Source organism: Numida meleagris, chromosome 1 (assembly GCF_002078875.1).
Source record: "Numida meleagris isolate 19003 breed g44 Domestic line chromosome 1, NumMel1.0, whole genome shotgun sequence".
NCBI lineage: Eukaryota > Metazoa > Chordata > Aves > Galliformes > Numididae > Numida > Numida meleagris.
In genome coordinates this window covers 140,902,538-140,914,890 of record NC_034409.1, presented here as the reverse complement: position 1 = coordinate 140,914,890, position 12,353 = coordinate 140,902,538, and the positions used below count along the sequence as shown (strand labels likewise).

The 12,353-nt window shown below is 36.3% G+C and overlaps 1 protein-coding gene across 1 annotated transcript in view; it reads right to left on the bottom strand.

The window, feature by feature from the left end:
- FGF14 (fibroblast growth factor 14) overlaps positions 1-12,353 on the bottom strand; it is a 400,171-nt gene that overhangs the window by 143,924 nt on the left and 243,894 nt on the right. The window lies entirely within an intron of this gene.

The window sequence follows — 12,353 nt, the reverse complement described above, 5'->3', positions numbered from 1 at the left end:
CGGGCCGGCGGCTTCGCCTCCCCCGGCTGCCCCTCAGTCCCGCGCTGCCACCGCCCGCTGGCCCGCCGCTGCCATCGGCGCGGCTGGGGCGGCTACCGCCGCCTCTTCCAGGCTCCTGCCTGATGATTGCCAAGTGCCTCAGAAATCAGCATCTGGAGAGAGCAATCTCCTTCTCCCGGGAGAGCTGTAATCACAGCTCTTCAGTCCCACCCCGCTCCAGCCTCCCTACACGCGCACACGCACACACACACGCGCACCGCTGGAGCTTTTTTGTCCTCCCGAGCTGAGGGGCGGCGAGGGAAAGGGGGTGGAGGAGGAACGGGAGAATAAAGGAAGAGGGGCGGGGGGTGCCGCCGATGCCGTTTGCTGGTGGCATACGGCGACTTCCTAGCGGATCCTCCGCCAGCAACCACCGGTCTCCTTTAGCTTTCCGGGGCGCCCCGTGCGGGGCTTCCCGCTGGCAGGGGAGAACAGCGCTGGGCGCTGCCGGAGGCACACACGGTCCGGCACACAGAAGCACCCTCCTCGCACACAGACACCCTCGCACACCGACTCCCTGCCAACCCTGCACCCCTCACCCTGCCTCTCCGGCTGCCCGGATCTTCTCGCCGTGTCTCGGGCCGCCAGCGGGGCTGTCGCGCAGCTCTGCGGGAGAAACTCAGATCCCAAGGCATAGAAGTGGGGGTAGAGGTCAGCGAGGGGGGAGGACCACGGTCCCGGCCCACGCGGGCTCCTCCTCGCACCGCGCCGGGAGCAGTCCAGCGGGCCAGGGGGTTCTGCCTCATGGGGAGGATTTGGGGCGGTGAGGTAGAGGTACGCCTAGGCTGCTGAAGGGATCTTCCACCGAAACCAGCATGTGCCCATTGTCTGAGAGACGAGACCGCAAACAGGCTTATAACTTGGAACATAAACTCTTTCTCCGAGGTTTCAGAAATGCTGAAGGAGTTTCCCAAGACATCATCCACAAGCAGATACAATCACTGCATCGCCAGCACTGTGTAAAATTCTTTCTAAATGCTTTTTGTAGTTAAGTTTGCTAGACACAGAATGCCTAAGGTGTCTCTGCCCCGAGGAGTTCGCAATACACTGCACATAATAAATACCATCTAAAATACTACAACTCACCAATTTTCTTTCATTTCTCATTTCAAACCACGATTCAGTGTTTTTCACACTTACTTTCTACCAGTCTAATGGTGAAACTCCCTAAGTTGTGACTAACTAGAGGTAAGTAAAAAAGAAAGCCAGTGGTTACACAGAAATAAGGTAAAGTTATCCTGTAGGGAAAGGCACTCGTTTGCACAGGCAAATATCACGAAATAAATATATGTAAATTATAGATAAATATATATATATTACTCATTTTAAAGTGCTCTAATTTCTAGTCAGATGTTTCTTTAAAAAAATAAAATAAAATACAAGGAACCAAACGAACCAGACAAAGAACCTAAACAACAACAGTAGAAGTTCCCAAAGTGTAAATATCCATCCAGAATAATTCACATCTAGAATAATTCTCAATTTTTCAATACAGAACCTGTTGGTAATATTAGGTTCTTGTTTTAGCAGAAGCTTCGGCATCTCCGTTTTTGACCATTATTTCCCTAAGTCCTTTAATCTACAAAGAGCTATTTTTATACAAAGCACAGAAGTGTATGGAAGGAACTCCCATATACAAGGATTTTATTTTAATTCTAGACCAACTAGGAGCAGAACATGCACAATCGGATCTGGATAATACATTTTAATTCTATTTAAAAGTGTCTCTAAAGAAATTCAGCTAAAACACTCGCACTGGATTTTCTGTCTGGCAATTTTTACAGAGCAGCAATTTCCTTACAACTGCTACAATTACCTTAACTAATGCAATTAGAGAGAGGGCTGTTTTTTAGGATTTGGTGTTTGTTTTTTTCCCAAATTTAAATTTCACTGTGGTTGTTTTGCAGTACGCTTCCATTTTCCATACTTATTAGCAAGAGGAGAAGACACAGTGCTGTGTTCTTTAAGTCCTCTCTGCACTTTTCCATATGCCTCTTCGGTGGAGCTCCCACCAGCCCAGCCCCGGCTGCCCGCGCCCTGCTCATATCTGCATCAGCACCATGGACAGCCGCAGGGAGACTGAACGTTGGTGGCCCTGAAGCACCATCTCCTGCCACCAACAGAGGAGGTGACGGGACACACACAGTTCAAAGTGTCCTTCTCGACCTGGCTCCTGTATCCAAACAAAGGAGTGAATAAGGAGGAGCAGAGTGAAACAAAGCCAAACACTCCATTATCTTGAATTTTTATGGGAATTTAGGAATGGCATAAAAACAGCTCTAATTTTTGTTTATGAGACTTTCTCCATAAAGTAAGTTTCATGTTCCCTTTTCTGTAAAAGTTCCCCTATACTACCCAATGATACTATCCACTCCATGTAATCTACTACTCTATTTCCATAGTTTCCTTCAAATACAGGACTTTCGCCAAAACGCCCTAATATTTTTCAATATTATAATGATCAGAGTGGTGGCCAAAGGGAAGAACGAAAGTGAAGATGGGGTTGCAGACAGGATGAGTTGCATTTCTTGCTGCAGAGATCAAAAACAATAGCTTTCTACTTGCACGTCAAAAATGCAGAGCAGTTGTTTACAGCATGAGGTTTTGCAAAGAAAACTCAAGAGAGCCATCTGCTGTCTTAACTTGTGATAAAATGTGTGCAGTTTAGTCCAAGTGAAGTTTTGACTAACGGATTGTGGAAATAAGAATATATCTACTATCTTAAAGACTACTAAATACATAAGATTGTGCACTTAGGACAAATGGAAATATCTTAGTTATAACATTTGCTACATTAAAATAGAATTTTATTTCTGATTAGCAAAGTCTTGATATGCAAACAAATGATTAAAATCAGAAAAGAGGGGAAGGGATTTTCAATACTTTTTATTTTCCCATCTGTTCTTTTCTAACTACTAATTTATTTTTAATTTCAAGAGTTTGCTAAAATTAAAAAAAAAATTAAAGTTACTTGTTTAAATTAATTTTAGACGAAAACATTTACCAGTTATAACATGTATATGAAATACTTGTTTTACCATATACTAGAGTATGAAACAGTATTATTCTTTAAATTTTTTTTTGCTATATTACTGAAAACAAAGCATCAGCTAATTTTAAATGTAAATTATAATGTGCCATTTTCAAGTATCAAAATTTAATCTGTTTAACAAACCACTAATATTAGTGTATATTCATACATTTTCATAGGGGCTTCCATTTTTAAAAATAAGATTCTGTGCTTGAAAACCTAACCTGGCCTAGATCTATAGACTGCAAAATTTTCAGAATCAGAAGTATCATCCTTATGGTTTAAAGCTATGAAGACTGATCTTCCTTTCATAAACCAATACAAACAAAAAGGTATTACTACTAGTATGTTTCCCTCTCCATATTTTCCACCCAGATAACCTGAAACCATTAGTCATATCAAAACCAAAAGCCAAATAAAACCTTAAGAAAAATACCATGAAGTCCCTGTGAGGCATAGATTTTCTGGAAGTGTAAAATGCCCATTTCATTGCTGCTCAACATATCCTTGTTTCACGAGATCTAGTTTTTATTGCAATCACTTGCTAGAAGCTGACACAGCTTTTCTGTCCAGCTAACTACTCTAGAATATGATACTGCAAATTCATCTTATTTTATATTCTAGAAGCAATTTGTTGATTATTGTGAATCTCAACGTTCTTCAAGACTCTAAGGAGCTGAAGATCATTTTGTGTCACTGAAAAAACATTTTTTTTTTTAAGAAAGTCTGTGCTATAGTTGCAAACGAGATTAATTTGTTACTCTATAAACTTCCTTTCAAACTGGGAAGGCTTCTCTAGGAATAAAATTACCAATCTAGGCCTAAGAATTACTAGGTATACATAATAGTATATCTGAGCAATTGAACAACAACAAAAAATGTAATTTCAAGAAAAGACATTTCAGCAGTGAAAATTCCTTGTTTTTAAATTCCAATTGATTAAGTGAATCAACCTTCCAGTGTGTTTGATGAGATGGTAGGCTGATTACTGGAATGCTGTCCCTAGCTAGGCTTTTGTTTTTGAACACTTCTCAGTACTGATCATAAAGTTATTGAAGATTGCTGATAATTTTTTGGAGCATAATTTGAGTGCCTAAATTGATTCTACATATTAAGACCTATCAAATTATGCATAAAAAGAAGATAAGAAAAATTCATACAGTACTAAAGATAGGATTACTCACTTAAATGCAAACTTGTATCTGCCCCAGGTATGCAATGTGTCTACATAGGGAGGAGACTGGGTTTTTGAAAGCAATAGTAACTTTTAATTTTTTAATTTAATATTCTTGGAGGACAAAGCTAGAAAAAGATATATAACTTCAGGACTTGAACAAGACAGAAGAAATATCGCCAGGGGCTTACTCTGTAGGCTAGTAGATTTTTCACTTTTAAAAATAAACAACCAAAAAAATTGTTGACATAAAAAGCCTTATTTGTTGTGACCATACTAGTATGTACATAGCAAGTCATGGATTATGATAATAAATGCTTTTTCAGAAAGCTGAAGTGCATTCCGTGCTTATAATAAGGTGAATATTATTATGCAGTGAGCTTTAAATGGTTTGAATTAGTTCAGTTTTATCTGTTTTGCATATGTTAATCTATCATTCTCCTTGTAAATTACTATTAACCTATCTGCAAACTGCCGCAACTTAAAATCCTGAATGCTCCAAATACTTGATGCTAGACTTCGAAGAGTATTAAGAATGAAGTTTATTAAATGTGCTCGTATGCTTCAGAACTTGGGCATGTATGCTTTTACAATGCTGTGTGTCAAAAGCACACATCTTTCAGTCTCAAGATTCACAATGTACCCAAGAAGCCAAATTTATATCTGCTAAAATTTACTGATTATTAAAGAAGTTCTAGTTTTTTTTTTTTTTTTTTATAATATATATATATATTTGTTTACAGGTCTGCACATATTTTATCCAGTTTCTTCACAGGTTCTGCACTTACTTGACCTTATGCATCTAAGTCATTTGAAGAACTCTTAATGCATAGTTTATGTGCAAGAATAAATTAACACACCATGAAATAAAGTCATACATTAGATTACTGATTATGCAAAGAACTATGGGAAACTAAACATCAGTATGCATAACATTTAAGTCACTGTATCAGCTCAATGCCAATTGCTTAGCTAATGCAATATTTTTCTTTTACATCAATCAGTTTCTTCCAAACATGACCTGTGACATGTCTGCAACTCAATGGAGCAAACACATCTATGCTAGTAGATACAGGTTCCTTCAAGGAACTGAATAAAACCTTTAGTAGATGAACAGTAAGACACCAATGAATTTTTTTATTGGCTCGTTCTTTAGAAATTACGTAATTTTGGTTAGTCTTACTTTTTCTTTTGTGACTTTACTTTCCTCCTTCTGTTCCATTTAGCATTGATTACATTGCAGTGATGAGTGTAACAAATAGTGCTGTGTCAAGAAAAATACCTGTTTTAATTGCTTAAAGTTTCACTTTCATTTCCACTGTCTAACTCTTTATTCTTCTACAGGGAAAAGTGAGAAGAGATTTTCAAACTGTTTTTACAATTATTCAGCAAGACGAGATGTAGGATTATAGCTCCCAATTTTCAATGCTTCTTCTGTGACATCTTTCATGTGTGTTCCCAGTTTTCATTCTGTTATCTATCTGTTAATTCTGATAACCTCTTCTTCTGAGATTAGGTGAATAAAAGAAACCACTTGGATTGACAGGAGACTTAACAGCACACAGATCATATGAGACACTCCAGGACTGGGACCCAAAATTTATCTCCAACAAATGTCTCTTAAACAATATTTAACAACAATGGAAAAAAATAAAAGTTACCATCACTTCAAGGGAAAAATCCATACAAGTAATTAAAAATGAAATGCACAGTGGTTTCTGCAGTGATACTCATACACATGATTTTAACTTTCCATATTAAATAGCCCCCGTGAAGAGAGATTCTTCTAAGTACTAACATGAGAAATGCACTGTCTTTTATTTTGCTTCCACCGTAGCTAAAACCAGAAATTTGCCACCAGTGTCCCTTTGACAGTGCTCCAGTGACAAACCATGACAACTGTCATTAAAGAAAAAAACAAACAATATACATCTCTAATCCACACAGATGCATAGAGCAGTTTAAGTATTAGAGACCTAACAGCAGTGAAGATTTTCTACAGTAATTTGTTGTGGTAAATCAACATCTGTTGCATTTGCTTATCTAGCCAAAACAGGACTGTGTTCTCTTTTGCTTGAGTTCTGAAAAAAATTGCAGACATTCCCATTACTTTTTTCAAGGAACGGAAAGTCACTACAATATGAGTCTGCTAAATTTTGTTGTACAGAAACAAAAAACACCATTCCTGAGAACAGAAATTCAGTCCCAAGCCTACAGTGAGCTTCCTCTGGAGTCAATACAGTTGACAGAGCATGACAATGCGTATTATACTTGCTTGACTTAATACTTTCCTTTGACGGCTTCCTACTCTTAAAACAGAAAAAAATTAAGAAGATAGCAATGAACATATTCAGTCTCTTGAACGGAATCAGCACAAATATGGCCCTTTACACATCTTGATTTTTGATGATTCTAAAAAATTTTATGGCCTCCAGAAAAGTAGCCATCATACAAAAATCTCCAGCTACAAAGGAAAAAAATCTCATCCATCTGGATAACAGTGATTTGGGAATACAAACATGGATACACACATGGGATGATTCTTTTCATATACTTTGACATTATGTCACAACATTTACTAGTTAATTACATGTTTATGTTCCAACCAATGTCTGCATAGGAGAGTCACGTCCTTAACTCTTTTTGCGTGTGAAATAAATAATACCAGTGCATATAAACAACACCCAAAATATATGAGTAGAAAATATATGAATATGTAAAATCTCACCACCATGAGAAGATGTTTGTATTTAAGAGAATTTGGAACCCTTGGTATGGGAATACTTCATTCAACTGCCTTTTCTGAGCGCCATTTTAAAGTGTATAACATGCTCGCACATGATACAACACGTAAATTGCAACTTAGACAATGAATTTACATCTTCTGATTTAAGTTAGTAGGAAACCATATATATATCAAGATTTCAAACAGTGTTTATCAGAAGTCTTTCCTCACACTTGTTTTAAAACCTTACATAAGGGTTTCTCACTTTCCTGAGAATAGATACGAAAACACGTAATAATGTTATATTTCTGGACTGTAAGAACAAGAGAGGTTTGGGATTTTGGTTATCCCACAGAAAGCCAGGAGAAAAAAAACCACACTACAACCTTTACAAGGCAATGCTGAAGACAAGGGTTAGTATGAGCTTAGACATACATAAATTGTTAGGCTGAGAAACAGAAATTCCCCCTAAAATAAATCCAGTAATCCCATAAGTAAATAAAGTGATTCCCTCTGGTGAAGGGAACACAATTGTGTGCACTTGCATACATGCATACTTCCATACACACACAGGTACAGCAAATAACTTAGAGAAAAAAATAGCCTTCTTTATGCTATCTAACGTAAAATTGGCAGCACAATTAATATGCTAAAGTAACTTTTTAATATACAACTATATTTGTTTATAATTTATCTGCTATTAATTTTCAAATAACTTCAATTTTGCAAGGCATTTGATATTATTTTGGAGACATACAAGGAAAAATAAGTCCTGAAAACCTAAAATCCTATTATTTTCTTATTCTTGAGGCAGAGTAATAAAGTAGTTCTCTGGGTGCTGTTGACCAGGACAAGGTAAGTCTCTGAATGGAGAAGAAGTAGATATACTGCAACCTTGGTAAATTCAAAGGGTAAACTTTGATCTCCTCTGAGATCTGTTCATATTAGGGGTTCAGACACAACTAATGTTTTCCAGAAAGGCTGCATGCTGTGTTTCCTTCTTTCTAAACAGGCAAGTTAAGTGCATTGTCTACTATTTCTATTGAATAAATTAATGACAAATATAATTTTCTCTTTTTTTAGTTGATTTAGATATTCAGAAGTATCTGACATGATAATGCTATTAATATTAGCATAAGAAGCTGCTATTGTATATTCCACTTGATGTTTCTTTCATTCTGCAATATTTTCTTTAACAGAAGGATTTTCTTTGCACATGCTTAACACTGCTAAGGAAAAAAAGCAAAAAAAAAAAGAAAAAAAAAAGTTATCCTCTACAAAAATACCAGAAGGATACTACTAAGCTGGCATTCATGGCTTTTAGCTCAAATAACATAGCCTTTATTATTATTACTCCTAACACAGTGACCCAATAGTCCTATAGTGACCTAGAAAACTAAACTATGAAGTATTTCACAATCAAGACTGTTAACTCAGCAAAACATTCCAACAACATATTGCTCTAATGTGCAGTGCAATTATCTGATTTGCCAGCAGTGGACAGTATTACTCTAGTTATATATTGACTGGTGAATAACTTGAAACACAAACTGGTAAATTGTCCTTCTGCTACTTGCACTGCTGCAAGAACCTAGAATCATTTGTACCAGTTAAAAGCTGAGTTAAAATTGTGTGGTTGAGATATTTTTCAACATTTGTGTGGTAGCAGTCAGATTCTGCCTTTCTTTGGGAAAAAAAAAAAAAAAAAGCTATTTTAAGGTAACCTTAAAAAAAATAGACTCACATATATAGGATTTTTCACCCCCCACTGTAATCAGTTTAATTCCTAGAAATTGTTCCAATATAAAAAAATAAAATTCCTTCTTTCCTCTTCTTAACACAATGAATCTGTAAATCTTTCTGAACACCTTACTATTTTGCACTGCTTCTATACAAATTTTATATAAAAAAATCTATAAAATCAGTAAGCTAAAAAACCTAAATGGTATATTAACTTCAGAAGCTTCCAGAAGTTAAGCTGAAGCATAGATATTGGTTAAGGAGAGAAAACAGATAATTGCAAAATCAACACACTGAGCTGAAGAAGGATTAGCTATGAACCAACTTATCATGTTGAAAGAGACTGTCCATTTATCTTAGTCAGAAAGAAGATCTAAGCATTTGAGAAAAGTAATTCAGACTTAACCACAGATAATAAAAATTATCTTCCTTGAGCTTCAAGTTACAGCAATCACCCTTTAATCCTAATATTCAAGTGTCTTATTAAGCTTCACCCTAAAATTCGTACCAGTCTAACTCATATTATATAAGTACACTTTTCACACAACAATATGTGGCATCTTAATAGCATAACGTTCACTGTCTGTCTAATGTAGCTGAAAATTTACAAATAAGGCCTAATAATCTGCAGGCAGTATGTATATAGAGAGCACTCAGAAAGTCTACTAGATCTACACTTTTTTTCATGTGGAAAGTCAGCCACAGATACAATATTTTCTTTTTCTCACTTGTTACTGTTCAGCTGGACTAGTACCTTGGTACAATTTACCACACAGTTTGTCCATACGAAGCTGGCAAAGTTGCACACAAAGCAAGGAAGTGGGCATGCGTTTCTCAGTGGTAGGATAGTCTCAGATCAGCCTGAGACTGTTTTGAAATTGCCTCCCAGGAAGCTGGAATGTTCAGAAGGGTTGGTGCGAATTATACTGCTTATAGCTGGCAGTATTTCAATACTTGAAAAACCTTAGCATCCACTGGGTTGATGACTGATTCACAGCCTCTTACTAGCTGGGTAGGAGTGAACGAGAAGCCATCAGTCCATGGATGAATAAAATCAAAACAGAATAATTGGACTAGACTGGGAGATCTCATGAAACTGCCCTCAGCTCTTAACATAACGCTTAGCCTTGTACACAGGTAGGCAGAACCCTGCCCCTTCCCAAAGCTCACTTTTCCCAATCCATTCATCTTGAAACCAAACTTGCTACTGTCGATTTCAAGCCTTTTGGACTCATTTGTTACTGAGAGTCTCCAAGTGTCCTTTGCTTTGGCCTTTTTTGCTCAGATAATGAAATGTAGCACTTTTTTTTTGAAAAATGAGAAAGATAAATATATACATATACATTTCTCATCAAGTATCAAAGATTTTTTTACTTATTTCAAGCCTTAGCAAACACACTATGGAAACTTGCTTTAGCTGCAGATGTAGGGAGGAAGATCTAAATTAGTACCAGGAAACAGCTTGATGAGTGGAAGCTCTCTTTGATGCAATTCAAAGCTGTGCTCTGTAAATAATAAGCGAGTGGTTCTGGCTATGCTACGCTGATAAAGAACAGAACTCATTATAAATGGAACATACTGACAGCCAAATTACTGCGAACCATAGCTCCTTGACTAATATTCTCTCTTCAAAGACAAAGCAATTGTTTCTGGGCCTTAGAGTTTCAAGCATAAACAACCTACACATCATTTGTTGTGAGAAAAGATATTTACTTACCACTGCAGTTTTACACATCTGGAATGGAGTACTATATTGTGCTGTAATTATAAGTCATATAAATAAGTTTTTAATGATTTTGCTTAAAGTTGTGTTAACAAAATAATAGTGCTTTGATTATACTCTCATTTTTTAATGTGATTGCTAAAGCCTTGGACACAGGCAGGTTAACTTCCATAGAAATCAATTCTTAATATTTTGAATCTCCTAATTAAACAAACAAACAAAGCTTAAACAAACCCAAACAAATGAAACCAGCTCTCTCCCAGTACACTGTGGAAATACGATCAATCTTGTACGTAATTTCCTTTGAAAAATGTCAGCACCTTGCATACCAGCTTCTTCAGTATTTCAAGATTTGTACAATACCTAAACCAATTTGCCTGCTTAACAGTGTTAAAGGCTTAGGGAAATACAAAAAATACTGCGTATTTCAGATTACACAGTAATCTGAAATAATGATGGGTTTTGATATCTATTTTATGTAAGGTTTTGCAAGAATATAAAAAAAAAATTTACAGGAGTTCGATTTATTAAAAAAAGGTTTCAGGTTTCTGGATTAAAAGTACAGAAAAAAACATTTACTGAAACCTGGTTTATGTTCACTAGTCTAGGTTGAAAGGGACCTCTGGACATCCTCTTACAAAAATTTGTAAAGAGAAATCTGTGCATGCAGACCTGTATAAGAGCAACATAGAGACATTTCTAAATTTGATATTTCTGTATTCCAAAACTCTACTCTGCTTGTGCTTTACAAGAGGAATTTTTAAATTAAAAAAAGCATGCAAAAGAATTAAAAATACTTTAGCTGATAAGCTCTCAAGACATATTTTTTTCTCTGAAATTATTTATGACCAGAAGGCAGCACATTTAACAATGAGCTGTTGATGATTTAAGCCTTGTTTGTTCTTACATGCTTCACATGATTTAGGATTTTCCAGAGCACACACAATATTTACAAGCAACTTCCAGTAGACTATCAAAAACTGGTGTTCTGATGTCTTTGATTTATGAAATACAAGATTCAACCTTTCACTCTCTGGGAAATTAATCTACAAGTGGTCTTTCCAGGCTTAAATATGAATATCAGTGCTGTTTAACAAAGCTTTCACAACTTAGTTCTCAAACCCAAGAAACTAGATTTATTTCCCCAAAGACTACTGTGGGACAAAGTTTTACTTAAAAAGAATTTATTCATTCCAAATATTCACCAAAAAAAAAAAATCTCTTTTGCAGACTGAAAATAAACTTTTTATTTTTTCCTATAGAAATGGCAGTAGGTGTGGAAAAGTATGTCAGCAACATGTGGAAAAGTATGTCAGCAACATCAAAATGATCTGTTTTCTAAGGCTATTATACTGTCACCAATCAGCAGATTTGATCTTACTCTAATAGAAATCTCAGTCGTAACACAAATTAGAGCAAACCCTTGAATGATTTCAATCACAACTTTACGAATAAAAGAGAAGAAATGCTATCATTTCTAGTAAGAGCCATCGGTACTGCTCCAGGAAAAGCCTTGCTCTGTGCCTCTTTGATCTTCTTCAAACAAAAACTAGGTCTGAGTATTAGTGGACTTGATAGGAAAATCCCTTTCATGGCAATATAACATTATCAGTAATTACTACAGAATTTCAGTTAACAGGGACCTTCACATTGGTAGTAAACGTCTTTTATATTGGGGCATTTGGTCAACATAGATTTTGAGTTGCTCCATGCAAGACCTCACTTTTCTTCTGCTATTTCTAAAGGTGATCATTGGATTTAGACTCCCCTCTAACATCAAAAGCAGACCAGAGTGTTTAAGTTCTTACAGGAGTTTAAACCAATAAAAAAAAAATTAGATAAGCTTTTGAAAAAGGAAATTTTAAAAGGTATTTTAGAAGTATTTAAAAAGTTATTAATTTTCAGTACTTCATAAATCTTG